This window comes from Anomaloglossus baeobatrachus, chromosome 6 (assembly GCF_048569485.1).
Source record: "Anomaloglossus baeobatrachus isolate aAnoBae1 chromosome 6, aAnoBae1.hap1, whole genome shotgun sequence".
In the NCBI taxonomy this organism is placed as follows: Eukaryota; Metazoa; Chordata; class Amphibia; order Anura; family Aromobatidae; genus Anomaloglossus; species Anomaloglossus baeobatrachus.
The window spans coordinates 510872006-510895182 of record NC_134358.1 but is presented as its reverse complement, the minus strand read 5'-3'; the positions used below and the strand labels follow the sequence as shown (position 1 = coordinate 510895182).

Below are 23177 nucleotides of genomic sequence, written 5' to 3'. Positions count from 1 at the left end.
TTTAAAATTACTCTTCTGTCATTGATTTTCCATATGGCTATATGTACTAATATTTTCTCACGGACAAAATATGTTCAGTCTTGCTGACGTTTCCCACAAATTAAAGCCAAATTCCTGAATAATGAAAAAACACAAAAAATTGGTGACAAAGAAACCCATTTGCCATAAACAAACTTATCCTTATGCTGGCGTCACACGGTACGATATATCATGCGATATGTTGGGGGGGTCATGGAATTCGTGATGCATATCTGGCATCGTTAGAGATATCGTACCGTCTGACACCTCCGAACGACTGTGAACGAGCAAAAATACTCACCTTGTCGTTGCGCGTTGACACGTTGTTCATTTTCAAAATGTTGGTCCTCCTTCTGTGCTCCGGTTGTTCATCGTTCCTGAGGCATCACACATCGCTCCGTGTGACACCCTGGGAACAACGAACACAGCTTACCTGCGTCCCGCCGGCAATGAGGAAGGAAGGAGGTGGGCGGGATGTTACGTCCCGCTCATCTCCGCCCCTCCGCTTCTATTGGCCGGCTGCCGTGTGACGTCGCTGTGACGCCAAACGTCCCTCCCCCTTCAGGAAGAGGATGTTCGCCGCCCACAGCGAGGTCGTCCGGGAGGTAAGTGCGTGTGAAGGGGGGTTAACGACTTTGTGCAACACGGGCAACTAATTGCCCGTGACGCACAAACGACGGGGGCGGGTAAGATCGTACCGTGTGACGCCGGCAATATATACAAGCCATTAATGTGCCATTATTTCATCCCATGGTCTATATTTCATTATACAGACATGTGGCAGTAATAAGTGTAACCTATGACATAGTTAGATAAATACTATATATTCAAAGAAAAAAAACATTCCAGATAAAACAGGGTTTGCTTTATACAGTATATTCTCATTTGTAAAAATATAGGCTAAGTAAGGAGTTAAATAGCACTGCTGCGCCTCTCAGCATAGCATTTACCAGTGAGGAGCAGTGGTCTGTGCTCTGTGCTCTCCGAGAGCAATCTGCGGCCGTCACAAAACACTTATTTTTGATTTGGTTGAAAGATCACTAACAGTAAACAGCAGTGAGGTGTTACATGAAGTCTTATCACACAAATAGGACCTAAGCCAATGTATTCCCAAACTGCTCCTTCTGATTGTAAAGTCCTGCAGCTCTGACTTCATAATGGAAATATTAAATCATCTGATGAATTGGATAAAGGGGACAGTTTTACCTTATATCTTTAGGTTTTTTACCAATAAAGTAAATAGTTTATTTTATTATTTACATAATCATTAATGGGGTGAAGCTGAAAGAGTTACCATCATTTATTTTTATTTTTTTCATAAATTAATAGCACACATGAAAATAAGAAAAATGTGTAATATACTGTATCTTATAATGTAAAACCAATCATTTATTCTCAGAATTTTAAATTCCTGGGTAAAATCTGTATTCAGTGCAGACAGACTTTCCCATTACTGAGATAGGAGATGGTAGATGGTGCTCAAAGTTCTATGGAGAAGTATAAAAGACTGCTGTCAATGTTTTCCTCTAGTTCCTCCTTCCTCTTCCACTTCTATCTTCTTCTTCCTTCCACACTTCTAGCTCCTCCTTCCTCTTCCACCTCTAGCTCCTATTTCTCTTCCACCTCTAGCTCCTCTTTCCTCTTTCACCGCTAGCTCTTTCGTCCTATTCCAGCTCTAGCTCCTCTGTCCAATTCTACCTCTAGCTCCTTCTTCCGCTTGTATCTTTGGCTCCCTCTTTCTCTTGCACCTCTACCTCCTTCTTGCTCATCGTCCTCTAGCTTCTTCCTCTTCCACCTCTAGCTCCTTCTTTCTCTTACCCCTCTAACTCCTCCTTCCTACTCCTCTAGCTTCTCCTTACTCTTCCACCTCTATCTCCTCCTTCCTCTTCCATCTCTAGCTCCTCCTTTCTCTTCCACATCTAGCTCCTCCTTCCTACTCCTCCTCTATCTACTCCTTCCTCTTCTACCGCTTGCTCCTCTTTCCTCCACCTCTAACGCCTCACACCTCCTTCTCTAGCTTCTACTTGATTTTCCACCTCTAGCTCACCCTTCCTCCTCCTCTAGCTCCTCCTTCTCCACCTCTTGTACATCCTTCCTTGTCCACCTCTAGCTCCTTGTTCCTTTTCCACCTCCTGCTCCTTCTTTCTCTTCTACCTTTAGCTCCTTCTTCCTCCTCCATCTCTATCTTCTCGGTCCTTCTCCACCCCTAGCTCCTCCTGTCTCCACCTTTAGCTCCTCCATCTCCCTTCACCCCCACTTCATAACATTTTTAAAGCACCAACTGTATTCTTATATCTCAGTAATGAGAAAATCTGTCTTCACTGACATTTTTTATACAAATTTACTCATGAATTAAGTATGAAAGATCAATCGTTAAGGAGAAAAGAGCCACATTTCAATGATAAGATATGCAAACTATATTGTTTCTTATCTTAATTTGTACTATTGATTTTTTAGATAAAAATTAAACCAGAATTTATGCTTAGAAGGCTTTTTCCCTCAAAAACACTTTTTATCACCTATCTTGTGGATGTGGTAATATCTGACCCCTATCGAACACAAACATTGGGTTCCTGATCCTCCTGACTGTAACATTCGTCGGTTGTGTTGCTGAGGAGGCAAGCGAAAGTGGACCCACTGGCTTACCTTTTAGTGGGAGAGGCTTACCTAACCACTTGCGACAAGGTAGTTGCCAAGTTCCTCTCCCAGGTCCGTGACCAGGACTGTGGCAGCCAACTCCCAGAACAGGCAGGTACTGGTGGTATGGCTGTGAAGACAGGATGGCGAGTACAGAAAGGTATTGTGAGCATGGCAGGGACAGATAGGAATGGGAAAGCGGACTGAGGGATAGGTAATGGGACAAGAGCATGGGACCTGACAGCTAGCTAGCAGACACTAGACAAACTAAATAATGGTATTGTGCAGGCACCTCCCCTAAAGGGAGGGTGACATAAATACTTAGTGCCTCTCAGCCATAGGCTTAGAGGCATTTCTGGGAAATGGCTAACCCTTTAAGCGGAGGGAAGGCGTTTGCATGCTCCCTAAGTAAATACCCGTGGGACCTGTGCAGTGTGCATATGCTCCAGGAGGGGGAAAGAGCGGTAGCAGACGTGGACGGCCGCAGGGGAGTTGGGGAGGATGCAACCTGGCGAAGGTGGTGAATAATTTGTCATCCCTACAAGCAGTGCAGGAATGCCGGCACTATCCTTATTAAACATTTGGGATTGAATGGAGCAGCAAGTTCCCTTTAATAGGTGCAGAATAGTAGTTCATTTTTCCAGCACTGGCGCTGTAATAGAATTGAACACTCCCCCAACAGATTGTATCCCAGAAGTGGAAATCTCTGTGATACGATATGACAAGGAATTGGGCTTTTACTATTATGTAATTAAATTAACTTTTGTTTTTCAAAAATACAATTTTTGAGGTCTGTTTATTTTTCAGTTTTAACTGGAAGTGGGAATAAATGATCTACATACAGTACCCCATTTCTTGCATATGTCCTTCTTTACCGTCTGCTGTTTTTATTGCTTATGTCTTTTTTTTTTTTATAGTATCTTTATTTATTCTGTGGCTAACATTTTCTCTATATGTGCACCTTATACTTTCCCTGAGAAGTAGGCAGTGGCTTTATTGCAGCAGAAGCCAAAGGATTTTCATAATATGTATGATAAGCTTCATGAATTTAGAAAGCAATTCCATTAGTCGATGAAATTAAATAAGGCAGGCATTCAGCGCCTGTTTATTTATGTAATATTCTCATAAACTCTTCATAGGATCTGAAAGAAATGACTTTAGTGTTTGAACATGAATTTGATATAACTGTAACTTTAAAACAAGCACATTACACAATTATTGTTCAATATGGTGATCAATAAAATCCTGAAAAGTTCTGAAATAATAATGCTATACAGTGCCAACATATTAGTGCCATACAGTTAGAGCAGTTATACACTATTCGAGAACCCCAAGCTCTCTCCTTGGCTATCACTACCTATCTAACCAAAATATTTAACCTTTTTAATCTTTCATCAGGTACTTTTCCCTCATCCTTTAAACATACCATCATAACCCCTCTACTTAAAAAACCTTCCCTCGACCAGAACTGTGCTGCCAACTACTGACCGATCTCTAATCTCCCCTTTATCTCTAATTTCTTGGAACGGTTGGTCCACTCTCGGCTAATCCACTATCTATCTGAAAACTTGCTTCTTGATCCTTTACAATCTGGTTTCTGCTCTTTACACTCCACCGCAACGGCCCTCATCAAAGTCTCCAATGATCTATAAACAGCAAAATCAAATGGCCACTACTCCCAATTGTTTCTCTTGGATCACTCAGCTGCTTTTGACACTGTGGATCACTAACTCCTCCTCACCATGCTCCGCTCTATTGGACTCAAGGACACCACTCTCGCCTGGTTCTCCTCCTATCTTTCTAACTGCTCCTTCACTGTTTCCTTTGCCGACTCTAAAGCTGGGTTCACACTAAACGACAGCGACAACGACGTCGCTGTTACGTCACCATTTTCTGTGACGTAGCAGCGACCTTGTAAGTCGCTGTTATGATTGCTGCTTAGCTGTCAAACACAGCAGAAGCAGCGATCATAACGACACGCGTCGCTGTGCTACATGTGCAGAGAGCAGGGAGCCGCGCACACTGAGCGCTGGCTCCCTGCTCTCCTAGCTACAGTACACATTGGGTTAATTACACGATGTGTACTGCAGCTACATGTGCAGAGAGCAGGGAGCCGCGCACACTGCTTAGCGCTGGCTCCTCGCTCTCCTAGCTACAGTACACATCGAGTTAATTACACGATGTGTACTGCAGCTACATGTGCAGAGAGCAGGGAGCCGCGCACACTGCTTAGCGCTGGCTCCTTGCTCTCCTAGCTACAGTACACATCGAGTTAATTACACGATGTGTACTGCAGCTACATGTGCAGAGAGCAGGGAGCCGCGCACACTGCTTAGCGCTGGCTCCTTGCTCTCCTAGCTACAGTACACATTGAGTTAATTACACGATGTGTACTGCAGCTACATGTGCAGAGAGCAGGGAGCCGCGCACACTGCTTAGCGCTGGCTCCTTGCTCTCCTAGCTACAGTACACATCGGGTTAATTACACGATGTGTACTGCAGCTACATGTGCTGAGAGCAGGAGCCGGCGCTGGCAGCAAGAGCGGCAGAGGCTGGTAACCAAGGTAAATATCGGGTAACCACCTTGGTTACCCGATGTTTACCTTGGTTACAGCTTACCGCAGCTGCCAGATGCCGGCTCCTGCTCCCTGCTCGCTTCATTTCGTCGCTCTCTCGCTGTCACACACAGCGATCTGTGCGTCACAGCGGGAGAGCGACGACCAAAAAATGAAGCTGGACATTCAGCAACGAGCGGCGACCTCACAGCAGGGGCCAGCTCGTTGCTGGATGTCACACACAGCGACAGCGACTGGACGTTGCTGCAACGTCACAGAAAATAGCGACGTCGTTGTCGTTGTCGCTGTGTGTGACACCACCTTTACTCCGCTCCTTTCCCCCTCACCTTTGGGGTTCCTCAAGGCTCAGTCTTGGGCCCCTCCTCTTCTCTCTATACACCATCTCTATTGGAGTAGTATGCTGATGACACCCAATTATACACAACATCTCCTATTATCACCCCTACATTATTACAAAATACCAGGGATTGTCTGCCCGCTATCTGTCAAAGCATGTCCTCCCTCTATCTGAAACTGAATCTCTCCAAAACTGAGTTTCTTGAGGTTCCTACCTCTATTTACAAACTTATACCTGACATCTCAATTACATTCGATGATTCAACCATTACTCCGAAGCGGCATGCTCGCTGTCTTGGGGTTATATTTGACTCAGAACTTTCCTTCATTCCCCATATACAATCACTCACTCGCACATGTCACCTGCATCTTAAAATCATCTCTAGAATCCAACTGTTTCTCACCTTTGATACTGCAAAAACCCTTACTGTCACTCTTATTCATTCTCATCTGGACTATTGCAACTCTTTACTGGTCGGTCTACCTCTAACCTAACTTTCTCCTCTCCAATCCATCCTGAACGCAACAGCCAGAGTTGTATTCCTGTATAGCCACTTCACTGATGCCTCCACCTTGTGCCAGTCACTACACTGGCTACCTATCAGCTACAGAATACTGTACAAACTCATATCTCTCACCCACAAAGCTCTCCACAGTTGTGCCCCACACTATATCTTATCCCTCATCTTTGTCTATCATCCTACCCGCCCTCTCCGTTCTGCAAATGATCTTAGACTAACATCATCCATAATCAGATCCTCACACCTTTTGTCATGTCCCCACCGGAGTCCGCTCCTGCGACTTTTGCTCCGATCACCAAGCGACACCATGTTCCCGCCATGGGTAGTGCTGGTGGTGGGAGAGGAGTCGGTGCCAGAGGCTCTGCTGAGCGCATGCTCCGCTCATCCACCAGGATGGGTTTCCCTGGAACCTGCAGTACCATTGGCTGACTGTAGGTGGCGTGTGTCTTCCAGCTGAAATTGCCATCATTCACCTGCAGCCAATGGGAAGACACCATACCCTTCTTATTCCTCCTCCTGTCATCTGACCAATGCCAGAGATAGTTCTATTCCTGGTTCCTGTGTTATTTGTATAGTGATTTCTGTGTGCTGATCTCTGCTTGTTTCCTGACTACCCTTTTGCCTGCTGTTTATGTACCTCACTGACCGATCCAGATTTGACAACTGCTTGTTTTTTGATTATGTCCTTGCCTGCCGATTCTGTCCCTGTTCTGCTAATCCTGGTTTGACCCTGCCTGACAACTACTCTCTCAGACTGCTGCTTTCCACAGGTAGTGATCTCCAGGGCCCTGTGTAATTCCAAATCCCTGTATAGGGGTTAAAGGGTTTCAGGGTTCTGGGGGTCCTGCTTGGTGAGTGGCTTCCCTTTAGCCTGTCCATTATAGCTTGTCTGAGTCTGTGGATCATGTCAGGCGTTACACCTTTGTTTCCAAGACTTTTCTTGTGCTGTGCCAGTTTTCTAGAATGCACTACCCCAAAGGATGTGACTGATACCGAGCCCCCAAGTTTTTAAGTGTGCATTAAAAACACATCTCTTCAGACAAGCTTATTTTAACTCACTAACCTAACTCTCCCCTCTTCCCACCTTCTAAATACTATCCATAACCTTCTCCCTCCTATTTCTGTCTTCACATCCTCCCTACAACCAAACGCACGTAAATGAACTGAAAAGGTCACTGTCTGATGACCGAATCATGCAACTTTATACGAATTCAATAATTTATCATAAAAATGGCCGACCAGACATTGCAAGCACGCTTTACCTTTTGTGTCCCCCTATTTCCCCATAGATTGCAAGCTTGCTAGCAGAGCCCTCATTCCTACTGGAGCTGCTGAACCATTTGTGACTTTGTATTGTTTTTGTCTGTATAAACCCCCTTGATTGTAAAGCGCTGCGGAATATGTTGGAGCTATAAAAATAAATTTTATTATTATTAATATTATTATAATAGTAAAACGTTAACATTGCAGCCAATCAGCAGTCATTGGCTGCAGAGCTCTTTTGCAGTGCTCTTTCCCGAATGGTAGGGGAACGCAGTACTAAGTCCAGAGGAGCTGTGCTGGTCAAGGAGGAGATCGCAATTTTATTTTTCATCTCGTTGGCTCAAATAATAGGGGGATATCTATTAGAGACCAAATAGTAGTTCTTCCTTCACAGTGCCCTAGTGTTCATAACTAGTGTTGAGTGAGTAGTTAACTATTAGTACTCATTATGCTATTAGTGAGTACTGTCTGCTACTCGCATATTCGTTACAAGTAGCAGGCGTAATGTAAGTTATTGGGAAACACTCGCTAAGTAGCGAGTAACCCGAAAGCCGTACTTTTCATGCGAGTAGCAAACAGTACGGCTTTCGTGTTACTCGCTACTTGGCGAGTATTTCCCATTTGACTTACATTGCGCCCACTACTCGTAACGAATATGTGAATAACGAACAGTACTCGCTAACAGTATAGCGAGTACAAATAGCTAACTACTCGCTCAACACTATTCATACGATAGTACCATATAGTGTGCACATGAATGTGAATACAGACTCCAAATATATAAAGTCATTCTAGAGGTTGTTCATTAAAATTTGGCCCCTACGTCATTTATTCGATCATCCCAGGTCCAACTCTTGTTATCATTGATTTTGCCAGGGCAAGGCATGGGCAGCCAACAAGTGGAAATGTAGTGTTAGGATGTGGCAATTCAGATGTAAAGCTAGTTATATATTAGAAGAATGGCTGGAGTCCACTGGAAACTAAATGGCTCATCCAGTGTGGCTCCCTGTTTTGTCTGATATAGGTGGCTCCCAAGCAGGAGACCACCTTTATGATGTTCATAAGCCATAACAGATCATAAAGACAATATTTTTAAAGGGATATTCCACCTCGTACACTGATGGTATAGCCACTGGATATGCAATAAATGGAGAGTAGATGCAGTCTCATCAAAAGGAAATTCATTTACAAGCAAAAGGGTAACAATGTTTTGAACTTTTGACTTTCAGGCTCTATATTTCACCATCCACTACAGCTTCAAATGTGAGATTACCTTCATTTTATGACAATCATCTTGGCTATCTCATACATCAATTTGACTTGCAACTATTTATCATATGATTAGTTATGCAGATTTTTGTCATGTCACTGCATTGTTATTGTTTTGCTCTTAAAAATCGACATTTTAATTTTTATTATGTTGTTAGCATTTTGTAAATCAACCTTTGGCTTTCACAAATGCATGAATCTGATTTCTGGTCTCTTCTTTGAGGTCCCAATGTTGGTGCATAGTGGTCGACTCACTAAGGTAGGTAGACCGCTTTTTCTTCAATTCTACCCACAAGTGTTTGATAGGATAGAGGTCTGGGGACAGTGGGCACAATCCAGCACCTCTACTTCATTATCAATGAACTATTTCTTCGCCAATTTCAATGTATGCTTTAGGTTGTTGTCCTGCTTGAACCCTACGTCGTCCTTTTCATACCCATAGTACTCAAGTGTATGAAGTAACTCATCTTGTAGGATACTCACACATAGCTCAGTATTAGGACCATCAATCCTGTTCAAGGATCCAATGCCTTTGGCTGTGAAACAACCCCATATCATCAGGTTTAATCCACTGAACTTGACAGTTCCTTCAACTTATTGATCCATTAGCCCCGTTTTCCCTTGTTTCTTCCAGACTTATTTGCACTCATCAGAGCTTAGTCTTATTATTTTTTGTCTTATTGCTCCAAATCACCTGTTTCCAATCTTCAACTGTCTACTTTTCATACTTCTTTACAAACTCGAGCCGACAATTCTTATGATGATATTGAAATTGAGGCTCCTTCACCTTCTTTCAGGCCACTACTCTAGACATCCATGAAAGCACCGTACGGTGATAGGAAAGGGTTCTTTACAGTTAGAGCAGTCATATTGTGGAATTCCCTACCACAAGAGGTAGTAATGGCAGATACTATAACAGTTTTTAATAAAGGGCTGGATGATTTCAACACAACAAATGGCATTGTAGGTTAGAAATAATCCAGAGCTAGAGGTGGTGGAGAAAGGTTGGACTTGATGGAGCTGTGTTGTTTTTTATCAGTCTATGAAATTATGTAGAAATAATGCTAAAAATAATTCACAAAATCGTGATCGTACAACTTGGCCTTAAAATTTGATCTTACCAGAGGGCAATATTTAATCATAGTTATGTTTTATTGCTGAATTGGATGTTAACCAGATGATTTAAATGTCTATTAATAAAACACACATTAGCGTCATTTGTGCTTAGAAAAAAAGAGATTAAAAACAAGTAAAAATGTTTTAACTATAATGCAGTAAAACCGATATGATATTATAGAGTATTAAAAACAGCTTTGGATGTAAAAGAAACATTTTATTTCAGCTAAAATAAACGATTTAGTCAGATAGATTGATAGAGTGTATTGCGGGGAGTTCACGACAAATCATTTTGCATAATGCATTGCTCAAAGGACATCTTAGGCGTCATTATAAAATGAATACTTAGTGCTGACAGATTAATGACCGGTCCCGGATTAAATTGTTCAACCTCTTTCATGCATTTGCACTGAAGCCAAAATATATATTGTAAATTGAGTATCCAGGCTGTGCGCAGGGGTTTGGGTTATTTTATTCCCTTTATTTAAAGGGTTAATTCATTACTAAAAAAATAAGAGGAGGACAATTAGAGACTCCTAGAAATGCAGCTAGAATAGATTGCTGCAAAGGGATTCTGCCGTTAAAGGGGTTGTCTGGCGAAAATACCATATTTTACAGTTTATAAGACGCACCCCAAATTTAGAGGAAAAAAGGTAAAAAAGGGGTCTTACCGGGAGCTAATGGCAGCGGTGGTAGAGTGGGATCACGGTAAGCAGGGGCGGTGGTGGAGTAGGGCGATGCTGCGGGTGGTGCAGCGGGTGTCCCAGATGCTCACTACAGGCGCAATGAAAAAGGCAACTTCCAGAAACTGTTGGTGTTGCAGGCTTCATCAAAGAAATGGTGCCCAGAGTCGGCGCATGTGCAGATGGATCTCTTGGCTCAAGATCTCATCTTCGCACTTGCCACCTCCAGGCACCATTTTCCTGGGAGATCAGTGGGCTGGAGGCAGTGTGTGCGCGGATGAGATCATGAGCCGAGAGGTCCATCTGCACACGTGCCCACTCCAGGAGCCATTATTTGAAGTCCACCCTGCCGATAACATTTTCAGGATCTCGCCCGCAGCCCCAATACAGTACAGCGCCAGTGGCCCACAGTCCCAGTACAGCACAGCGCTCCCATCCTGCAGCCCCAGTACATCACAGCGCCCGCGGACCACAACCCTAGCACAGCACCCGCGGACCCAGCACAGCACCCGCAGCCCCAGCACAGTGCCTACAGCCCCAGCACAGTGCCTACAGCCCCAGCACAGTGCCTACAGCCCCAGCACAGTGCCTGCAGCCCCAGCACCGCGCCCACAGCCCTACCACAGTGCCAATAGCCCCAGCACAGTGCCTACAGCATCAGCACAGCGCCCACAGCCCCAGCACACTGCCTACAGCACCAGCACAGTGCCTACAGCCCCAGCACAGCGCCCACATAATTGCTCCTGCGGCGCCTCTCCACCATCACCAGTAAGTAACATTTGGATTATAAGACACACCCTTCATTTTCTTCCCAATACTTTGGGAGGAAAAGTGCATCTTATAATCCGACAAATATGGTAATTACAGGTGATAACTTATTGATCGTGGGAGGGTCCTGAACACTGGCGGAGCAGGGCACTTTCCTTTCTGGTAGAATGGAGCAGCAATGTGCATATTTGATTGCCGTTGCATTTGATCTCTATGGAGCTTGCGGGAAAAGTCCAGTGCAGCAATGACAGCGCCATAGAGAAAGAATGGAATGACGGTGAGGCACACACATTGCTGCTCCATTATAAGAGGGATAAAAGTGCCCTGTTTTGCCGATCGGTGCAGATCCCAGGAGAGGGACCACATTGATCAGTAAGTTAACACCCTAAAGAAAATCTATCACAGCCCAGTATAGTGCATGGTGATATTGCCACCTATTGTAGCTTACAGTCCTAGTGTCCCTGTTGTGCATCTGCACAGTAATAATAGTCCTTTATGCTTTGAAAGTAATGACAGTCCCCGATGTAATTTGTGCTTTCAAAAAGTAACAGTTCACCCTTAATGCGCCCACATTGCAGGTCTCATTTACCCACATTAACGCAAATCTTATCCACTTCAAACAAAAATGTCATAGGGAACAATTCCACTTCTTGTGGCCTGCAGGTTTTCCTAACAGTTACAGTATATATATAAAAAAAAAGAATAATTTTAATCAAACCCAAAAGCATGGAAAAAGTTTGTGGCACGTGCATGGGATTTGTTACATTGATTCAATTGCCTCTCACTATTATCCACTCTAAATCTTACCTACAGTAAAAATCATGAAAAAACGGTCCTGCATCTCCAAATAGAACATACCGTAGTAAGTGTGCACAGGTGCCAGCCGCTATGACCGCACAAAACACAAACAAAAGGATACAGCAGCAACTGTAGTCAATAAGATAGATGCAAACAGAATATATAAACCTTAAACTGCAATAATGTTATATGGAATATACCAAGAAAAATCAAGGTACTTAGCGCATAAATTGGCCAATTCATGTGAAACCACTAACCACGGCAAGGTGACCCTTCCCTGATGGGAAAAATCTTTTTTTTTTTTTTTTTTTTTTTTATAGTTTTGTAAGGTTGAAGGGAGACTCTGAAGATCCAGTCACACTAAACAACTTACCAGCGATCCCAACAACGATAGGGATCGCTGGTAAGTTGCTAGGAGGTTGCTGGTGAGATGTCACACTGCGACGCTCCAGCGATCCCACCAGCAACCTGACCTGGCAGTGATTGCTGGAGCGTCGCTACACGAGTTGCTGGTGAGCTCAGCAGCAACCAGTGACCAGCCCCCAGCGCCGCGTGGAAGATGCTGCGCTTGGTAACTAAGGTAAATATCGGGTAACCAACCCGATATTTACCTTGGTTACCAGCGCACGCAGCTACACGTGCAGAGAGCAGGGAGCAGCGCACACTGCTTAGCGCTGGCTCCTTGCTCTCCTAGTTACAGCACACATCTGGTTAATTACCCGATGTGTGCTGCAGCTAAATGTGCACAGAGCAGGGAGCAGCGCACAATGCTTAGCGCTGGCTCCCTGCTCTCCTAGCTACAGCAAACATCGGGTTAATTAACCCGATGTGTCCTGCAGCTACATGTGCGCAGAGCAGGAGCCGGCACTGACAGTGAGAGCGGCGGAGGCTGGTAACAAAGGTAAATATCGGGTAACCAAGGACAGGGCTTCTTGGTTACCCGATGTTTACTGTGGTTACCAGCCTCCGCAGAAGCCTGCTCCTGCTGCCTGCACATTTAGTTGTTGCTCTGTCGCTGTCACACACAGCGATCTGTGCTTCACAGCGGGACAGCAACAACTAAAAAATGGCCCAGGACATTCAGCAACAACCAACGACCTCACAGCAGGGGCCAGGTTGTTGCTGGATGTCACACACAGCGACATCGCTAGCAACGTCACAAAAGTTGTTCGTTAGCAGCGATGTTGCTAGCGATGTTGCTTAGTGTGACGGGGCCTTAAGTCCATCTAGTTCAACCCGTAGCCTAACATGTTGATCCAGAGGAAGGCAAAAAAAAACCCACTGTGTCAAACAAGCTCCAATGGGGAAAAAAATTCCTTCCTGACTCCACATCCGGCAATCAGACTAGTTCCCTGGATCAACACCCTGTGATAAAATCTAATATACATTACTGGTAATATTAAATTTTTCAAGAAAGGCGTCCAGGCTCTGCTTAAATGTTAGTAGTGAATCACTCATTACAACATCATGCGGCAGAGAGTTCCATAGTCTCACTGCTCGTACAGTAAAGAATCCTCGTCTGTGATTACGATTAAACCTTCTTTCCTCAAGACGTAGCGGATGCCCCCGTGTTCCAGTCGCAGGCCTAGGTGTAAAGAAATCTTTGGAAAGGTCTCTGTACTGTCCCCTCATATGTTTATACATTGTGATTAGATCCCCCCTAAGCCTTTGTTTTTCCAAACTAAATAACCCCCAAGTTTAATAACCTGTCTTGGTGTGGCAGCCCACCCATTCCTCTTGGTCGCTCTTCTATCTACCTGTAAGATTATGCTATTTATAACCTTCTATACTTTTGCTATCAAGAAAAGCATCCATTCCTCTCTTAAATTCATTCAGTGAGTTGGCCATCACCCCTTCCTCAGGAGAGAGTTCCAGAGCCTCACTGCTCTTACTGTGAAGAACCCTCTTCTATGCTGATGTAGGAATTTTCTTTCCTCCAATCGAAGAGAATGCCCCCTTGTTCTTGTCATAGTCCTTGGTATAAACAGATCATGGGAGAGATCTCTATATGGCCCTCTGATATATTTGTACATATTTATTTATTATTTATTATTAGTCTTCTCTTTTCTAGAGTAAATAGACCTAATTTTGATAACCTTTCTGAGTATTGTAATGCACACACTCCAATTATTATTTTAGTAGCCCGCCTCTGAACCCTTTCAAGTTCAGTAATGTCTTTCTTGAGCACCGGCGCCCAAAATTGCACACAATACTCCAAGTGTGGTCTGACGAGTGATTTGTACAGAGGGAGAATGATGTTTTCATCTCGTGCCCCCAGACCCCTTCTAATGCATCCCATCACCCTATTTGCTTTGGTGGCTGCTGCCTGACACTGGGCACTCCAATTTAGCTTCTTATTGACTAATATGCCTAAGTCTTTTTCCATGTCTGATTTCCCCAGCAGTTTTCCATTTAGTAAGTAATCGTAGCATCTGTTTCTCCTTCCCATGTGCATAACCTTACACTTAACTGTGTTAAACCTCATTTGCCATTTTTCAGCCCAATTCTCCAATTTACTCAAATCCATCTGTAGTTGCAAACTGTCCTCCTTTGTGTTAACTACCTTACATAGTTTTGTATCATCTGCAAATACTGATATTTTACTCTGTAAGCCATCCACCAGATCATTGATAAATATATTAAAAAGAAGGGGGCCCAATACAGACTCCTGTGGTACCCGACTAGTAACCCAGGCCCAATCTGAGTATGAGCCATTAATAACCACTCTTTGTTTTCTACCACTAAGCCAGCTACCTACCCATCTACACACATTTTCCCCGAGCCCAAGCTTTCTCATTTTACTTAGCAGTCTTTTATGTGGGACAGTGTCAAATGCTTTACCGAAGTCGAGATAAATGACATCCAATGATTCTGCTCGGTCCATCTGTAGCAATTCGATCTGGTGGATCTAATCTTGATATCTAGGGAGTTCCTGTAGTGGGTGCAGGACTTGTAGTTGTACCAGCAACCTGGTGCCAATAGGGGCACAAAATGTCCCATTGGCTTATATGAGAAGAACAGGACTATTAGAGACTCTTGTTACTTGGGAGTCCAGTTGGAGATTTTACATTGGTGTCTACCTTGTCCATTATTCGGGTTATGCTACTGAAATATATTTTATGGGATCAGTGTGCACCAGAATCTTGCTTTCTTTCCTTCTTGTGGTAAAACTGAACTTAAAATCCAATATGACTGGAGTTACCAAAAAACACTTTCACAATGTCACAACTTGGGAAATGCATATTCAAGCCCACTTCAAGTTTGTACAAGAACATTTAGACAAGCCTGTGAGAATACAGTTTGCTCAGATGAGAAATTGAACTTTTTGGATTTCATAATACACACCATGTTTGGAGGCTAAAAGACACTGCATATCATCCCAAAAACACTGTACCAAAAGGGAAGTTTAGAGGTGAGAACGTGATGGAGTGGGGCTGTTTTTAGCATACTCCACTGGCAAACTTCATATAATTGAAGGAAGGATGAATGGACAAATGTACTGAGACATTCTTGATAAAAATCTGCTGCCATCTACCAGGGTGATATAGTTGAAATGAGCGTGGAAGACAATGATCCCAAACACACAGCCAAGGAAATGCTCAATTGGTTTTAGAGAAAGAAAATAAAATAAAGCTGCTAGAATGGCCCAGTTAATCACCGGACTTGAATCCAATAGAAAAATAATGGAAGGAACTAAAATTCAGAGTTCATAGAAGGAGCCCACGGGGGCCTTCAGGATTTTAAGAGAGTTTGTGTGGAAAAATGGGCCAAAATCACACCTAAGGAATGCATGGCATTAGTTTCTCCATACAGGAGACATCTTGAAGCTGTCATCAGAAACAAAGGCTTTTGTACAAAGTATTAAATAAGTTTCAGTAAGCCAATGCAATACTTATTCTCTGTCTGATTTCTGATTATAACACATAGGGACATCAATGGTTTGATTTATTTGCCTGTGTGTATTGGATGGTTGTTACTGACATCTGGTGAGAAATCAATGTTAATAGCTTTTTGAGAAATATATTTAATTAGAAAATTGATGCTGTGTTCATTACTTATTTTACCCACTGTATATATCAATTTTTCCAGTTGTCTAAAGGGGGCTTTACACGTTGCGACATCGCTAATGCTATATCATCGTGGTCACGTCGTTAGTGACGCACATCCGGCGCCGTTAGCGACATCGCAACGTGTAAAACCAATGGGCGACGATCAATGAGCGCAAAAACGTGAAAAACCGTTGCTCGTTGACACGTTGTTCATTTTCTTAATGTCGTTGCTGCTGCAGGTACGATGTTGTTGGTCATTCCTGCGGCAGCAGACTTCGCTATGTGTGACACCGCAGGAGCGAGGAACATTACCTTACCTGCGGCCGCCGGCAATGAGGAAGGAAGGAGGTGGGCGGGATGTTCCGGCCGCTCATCTTCGCCCCTCCTCTGCTATTGGGCGGCCGCTTAGTGATGCCACAGTGATGTCGCTATGACGCCAAACGCACCTCCCCCTTGAAGGAGGGATTGTTTGGCTGTCACAGCGACGTCGCACAGCAGGTATGTGCATGTGAAGCTGCCATAGCGATAATGTTCACTACGGCTGCGATCAACACATATCGCACCGACGGGGGCGGGTGCTATCGCTCGCAACATCGCTAGCAAACGCCTGGCGATGTCGCAGTGAGTAAAGCCCCCTTTACTCTATAACATGCTGCCCATAGATCCGACTGCCTGTGTAGTATAATGGGTTTTCTTAAAAAAAGTGCACAAGAATTACAACGCTCGGTCACATAAGACACCATAACTAGTTTGACTCTGTATTGTTTTCCAATACGTTTTGTTTTTCTCCAAAAATAACTAAGCATTGTGAACTGACAGAGGATTTTAGTGTCTCCAATCCTAGCAACGTGTTGCATAAGAATGAACATTACAATATACTTTATATGTCACTCGCCTTTACCACTAAGCCAAGGAGAATAATTTGACAAAGCTGGATTCGCTTCTGTTCCCCGCTGTTCTCTGGCAATGATTTCTTTCAAGTGGTAATTCAAAAACAACCTTTCTGGGAATATCTGACACAGGAAAGAAAAAGTAGCCAAGTCTCTGTCCCAAGGTGCCGCGGCGCTGATGAAAACTGTGAAATCCTCTTGTAATTATTTTGACAAGAGAAGAAGCGTCTGAACAATCTGCTAGTGACCCCGACAAAACAAAAAATCTCCTGGGCCAGTATTAGCTCGGAAGAATCTAACACCAAACCGAGTCTTCCATGTGTCAGTAATACATATTTCACCTAGAGGTCAACTCTTCTTGTGTAATGTCAGTGACTCTGATGCTCAAGTGAGACCTCTGCGTACCTGGAAATGAAAACAAAATGACGGACATTGTCTAAGGGATTTCATGTGGAGAGCAGAATGACAGACAGTTATGAAACAATTACAAAAATGTGGGGAAAACACTAATAAACCAAGATCATCCTCCATTGTCTTAGAAAAGTGAGACATCGGTAGAAGGACATATTTAATCTGCTTACATACAGTCATGGCCGAATGTGTTGGCATCCTTGAAATTGTTCCAGATAATGAAGTATTTATCCTCCCAAAATTATTGCAAATACACATGATTTGTTATACACCTGTTTATTACCTTTTTGTGTAATGGATCAACATAAAAAAAGCTGAGAAAAGCAAAGCAAATTGGACATAATTTCACCCAAAACCCCAAAAATGGTTGGCACCTTTACAAATATGTGGTAAATAACTTTGTTTTAAGCATGTGATGCTCATTCAAACTGATCTGTGACAACTATCAGGTGTGGGCAATATGAAAATCACACCTGAAACTAGATAATAAGGGGAGAAGTTGACTTAATCTTTGCATTGTGTATCTTTGTGTGCCACACTAAGCATAGAGAACAGAAAGAGGAGACGAGAACTGTCTGAGGACTTGAGAACTACATTTGTTGAAAAATATCATGAATCTCGAGGAGACCAGTCCATCTTCAGAGATAATGATGCTCTTTTGACTGTGATGTGTAACATAATCAATAAATTTACAACCCATGGCACTGTAGCTAGTCTCCCTGGATGTGGATGGCAAAGAAAAATTGATGAAAGGTTGCAACGCAGGATAGTCTGGGTGGTGGATAAGCCACTCCAATCAAGCTCCAAAGAAATTCAAGCTGTCCTGCAGGCTCAGGGTGCTTCAGTGTCAGCGCGAATTATCTATCCATAATTAAATGAAATAATACGCATTGGAGGAGACCCAGAGAGACAAAAAAGCTAGACTGCAGTTTGCTAAAATGTACGTGTGTAAGGCAAAATCCTTCTGAGAAAGCTCCTTGTGGATGGATGAGCTTTTTCATAAAGCACATCATTCTACTGTTTACCGAAAACAAATTAAGGCCTACAAAGAGAATAGCACAGTATCTACTGTCAAATATGGTGGAGACTTAAAGATATTTTGGGGTTGTTTTGCTTCCTCTGTCATTGAGTTCCTTGACTGTGTGCAAGGCTTCAAGAAATCTGAAGACTACCAAAGGATTTTGGGTTGCAATGTTTTCCCCAGTGTCAAAGTTGGGTTTGTGATTATTAATGTTATTTGTAACCTGACGGTCCTGAGGAAGGGAGCAGGTGCTCCTGAAACGCGTAGACCTGTATCAAAATAAAGTGACATTGGTCTGATCATCTGAACGAGTGATCTGTTGGCGCGGCAATTGAACACCCTTCTCTACTGCTTTCTGTTTTCTGCCACTGGGTGGCTGCAGCCGTGGATCGATTTGTACATGCTAATATAGTAGTTGTGACTCTCACAACTATATTTGGTGAGTAGTATTACTCCCCCCTCCCCACCCTACACATATTTGGGTAAGACCCTATTTGCGCTTGTTTGTCCACAGCTCCTTCCTTAAAGTTGGGTTTGTGTTCTAGGTTATGTATCTTCCAGCAGGACAATGACCCCAAACAAACTTCAAGAAACACCCAGAAATGGATGGAAACAAAGTGCTGGAGAGTTCTGAACTCAACTCTTTGGCCCCTCCATTCCTCACCATCAGCCATCTGGTCCTCGTCACATCTAATAACTGCTAAAATTCGAATCCTCTTCATGCTAGGTCAAGACTTCCAGCTCCTCTGGAGCAAGGTCACAGCTCATGATGTGACGTCATGACATTGGTACCTTATGTGTACTTGCACAGAAACATCCCAGCACTTCAGTGCAAGTGGCCATTAAATAAACAACAAGGACCAGCAGGTGATGGTGAGGAGCAGAGGGGCTGTAGAGGTGAGATGAGGGACTTTTAGTTGGTGGAGAATAACTTCTTTGCAAATCAAATTTCTTTGGAAAATAAGCATGAGCAGGTGAATTTTGACTGATCTGCTCATCGCTTGCCAAAACCTTTCCCACAGTAATCTACTCTGTGTGGGGAGCTCTCCTACAGTTAGGGCACGCTCGGACATTAGTTTTTAAGTATTTTCATGGTTAGAACTCGTACCTTTTATAATTCATGGAGATGTTGACATGTCTATGTACTTCTGTAGACCGAGTGGTCTGTACCAATGCACATTAATAATATATTCATTTGTATAGTGATATTAATTCCATACCGCTTTACATATATTGGCAATACTATCCCCATTGGAGCTCACAATCTAAATTTGTATGTCTTTGGAGTGTGGGAGGAAACTGGAGAACCTGGAGGAAACCCACGCAAACACGGGGAGAACATACAAACTCCTTGCACATGGTGTCCTTGGTGGGATTTGAACCCAGACCCCAGCGCTGCAAGACTGCAGTGCTAACCACTGAGCCACCATGCCGCCCCAATTCAATTTTATTCAAGTGCTGGATCAAACTCGACAATGCAGGTGTATAGGTCTGTGAAAAAAATCAGACAGCACTCGGATGGCATCTTATTCACTAACTGCTTGGTAAGAGAAACCTGAGAAGCCATCAGTTTATTCTGCACATAAGAAAAACTAATAAAACTCTGATACTATAAACTGACACTGTCCAAACACTGACACAAATTTGATTAGAAACACTGGTGAAAAGTGGTAAAAATTTTGTAAATGACAAAAATCACTGACATCGGCTTGTTCTCTCGGGGTGTGTTCATATTGATTTTTTTACTTGGATTTTTTGAGTGGGACCAGCTTTTTTATGTGAATTTTAAAGTTATATGTGAGTAAAGCCTACAGTGGATCACATTACATACTTGACAAAAAGATGTTCAACTGCTGCTGTGAAAAACTATAACCCCCTTTACATGTCTCTGTAAAAAATGATGTAGTCAGGGGTGAACATACCAATGGTGCAACCTGTGCAGACATACAAGGACCCTAGAGTTAAAGGGGTTTTCCCATGAACAAAGTTCATTTTAAACATCATTTTAATAAAAAGATCTTGGAATAATAATAATTTCCACAATTGGATGTGTTTAAAAAAAATGTTCCTGTGCTGAGATAATCTTATATAGGGTATGTGCCCCTGCTGTGTACTGTGTAATGGCCGTGTCTGACCTTTCAGGGAGATGATCTGATCATACCACATCTCCACAGGGTCACAGCTGATTCTGTTTGTGAGGTAAAACATTTCCCTGCATGTTTTTAAAAAATGTTTTACCTCGAAGAAAGAATTATTTGTGATCCGGTGCTGAAGTGTTTGTATACTTTCTTTCTTTGTCCTCTGCAAAGGAGATGTGGTGTAATCAGACCATCTCCCTGTACGGTCAGACACAGCCATTACACAGTACATAGCAGGGGCACATATATAAGATTTTTTTCAGCACAGAATTATTTTTTTTTTTAAACAAATCAAACTGTGAAACTTAATATTATTCAATAAATATTGATTGAAATGAACGTTGCTCATGGGGAAAACCCCTTTAGGGAGACACATTTCCACCTGCAAAGCAGCAAGTGGCTTCTGTCACAGACATATAAATGGAGTATTATGGATTATTGGACTACAAAGGGCTGTTACTGTTCTTGCGCAGTGTCTCACTCCTGTCTGTGGTGCTGATCTAATATATTACAGCATCATATTATAACAGACTTTTCCAGCAATATAGCTTAGAGCTGACTATCCCAGAATCATGGATAGCACTTGAGTAATGCTCTTATCCTAAAGTCCCTGACCCTACTCTTTTGCTCACCCTCCAGCATCTTCACATTTAATCGGTGTCACTGCAGTTCCATAGCACTGCCTTGTTATCGCAACTTCTGACTGCTGGAAGTCAGAAGTTACATCACAAGCTCTCAATAGAAGTCTGAGAGTCAGAACAAGGCTCTCATAGACTTGCATTAAAGAGTGACCTCCAGCGCACTTGTAACGTCCGGGTGGTGGAACCTCTGGACCGTACACCGGTTTCCCTTGAGGAGGCAGCCAGGCAGGTCACCCCGCCAGAGGGTCTGGGTGCACGGCAGCCGAAGCACTATTGGTAGCCGGACAGTCCGTATGGGAGCAGGAAAGGTGGATGGAGTTCTGGACGGTGGTCCGGGTGACGAGGCTCAGAGTCCGAGGCCAGGTGGTAAGGTCAGGCGGGATCCGGGACTTGCTGAGCGATGGAACGGGTCACCAAACGGAGCCAGGGACTAGAGACTGGCGGAGCTGCAGAAATGGTGGAACATCCGCCGAAGTCACCATCAGGGTATAGGAATGAGCGTGGTTCGGAGCGGCTGGCGTGGCAGGACAGGCTCTACGAGACAGGACAGGGTTAATGCAGGCAAGGTACAAGGCAAAGCAATAGGGGACCTGAACACTAGCTTACTAAACACGTAGAACAGGCCCCGCCCACCAGGAAGGTGAATCTTAATATACCCTGTACCTGTCTAAGCAATTTCCTGTTTCAAGGTGCTGGCCTTTTAAGAGAGGGTCAATGACCGCGCGCGCGCCCTAATGCGCATGCGCGAGGCCCGGGTGCCAGAAGCCAGAGGAGGGAGCGGTGAGGAGGAAGCAGGAGAGCCGGGCTGAGGCCGAGCAGCCGACGGGCGCCGGGAGCGGGGACCGGGCTGCCTGGGGACCGCAGGTGATGGAGCAGGAAGGCTGTGGAGCGGGGGACCGGGAAGCCTGGCACGGGAGCGGCGGAGCGCGGCCTGGGAGCGGGGAAGCATGGCAGGGGAGCCGGTAAGCAAGGCAGAGGGGCCGGGGAGCATGGCAGGGGAGCCGGAGAGCCTAGCAGGGGAGCCGGGGAGCGTGACAGCACTCCATGAAACACTGGAGAGACTTGGCAGGTTACAAACTGCAAGAGGCCAACAGGAACAGCAGCGAAAGAAGATCAAGATGCCGGAGGGTGAGTAGGATAAGGGACCTTACATTGAAAGCACCTTTCCAGTGGTAAAATGTAAAAAAAAAAATCGCTTGAGTGATACTTTAAAGGGGAAAGCCCCACGTGGTTAACACTGTAATGCTACTACCAGGGGGCGCAGGTACACAGGAGAGATGTAGAGCTCCTAGGTGTAATACTGCATCTGCCCACTAGATGTCACCAGTATCTAGACGGAGAGGTAGCAGAATGGTCGTACACACTGAGATTCAGAACCGGGAGGTCACCTCAGTGCAAAGGAGGAAGAGAATCCAAAATCATGTGGAAGCCTAAGGTCTGTAGACGGGAGGTAGCATCAGATACAGATGAGGAGCAGAACTGTAGTCAGAGAGCAAGCCGGGGTCAGAAGCTGAAGGAGCACGTCAATACAAAAGGGGGGAAGCAGGACTGAGGGAACAAGACAAGTGGAGGGTCAGGAAGTCAGGGAGCACAGACAAGACGGACAGAGCAGTGGACAGGGAGAGGAGTCGGGATAGCGGGACGAATATCAGAATGAACTCACGGGAACCAGAAGCGCACAGTGAAGAGCAGGAACTGTCACTGGCGAAGTTCCGATGGAAACAGCCCAAAGATATAGCAAGGCGATTACCAGAACTAGGCATCAAACAAGCCGAGTCCACCGGCAAGGACCCAAGGAATACAAACAACCGAGCAATAGACAAAACCTGATGGCTCTGCAAGGAGCAGAGCCAAAGGTGAATCGTGACACACACAATATAGAAGGGCAAGAATAAGGTTTTTACATCCCAATGTAAAATGAACAATATGTACAATATAAAATGGAATAATAGAAAACTGTATTCCGGGGGAGGGGGGGGGCAATGGAGTAAGAAAGAGTTGCACATCCTTGTCCAAAGTCGTGATGTTGCACATGATTATCG

The 23177-nt window shown here is 44.2% G+C and overlaps 1 protein-coding gene across 1 annotated transcript in view; it reads left to right on the top strand.

Moving 5' to 3' along the window:
* The window catches only part of ADARB2 (adenosine deaminase RNA specific B2 (inactive)), a 998136-nt gene that overhangs the window by 712764 nt on the left and 262195 nt on the right, over window positions 1-23177 (top strand). The gene's annotated exons all lie outside the window — the stretch shown is intronic.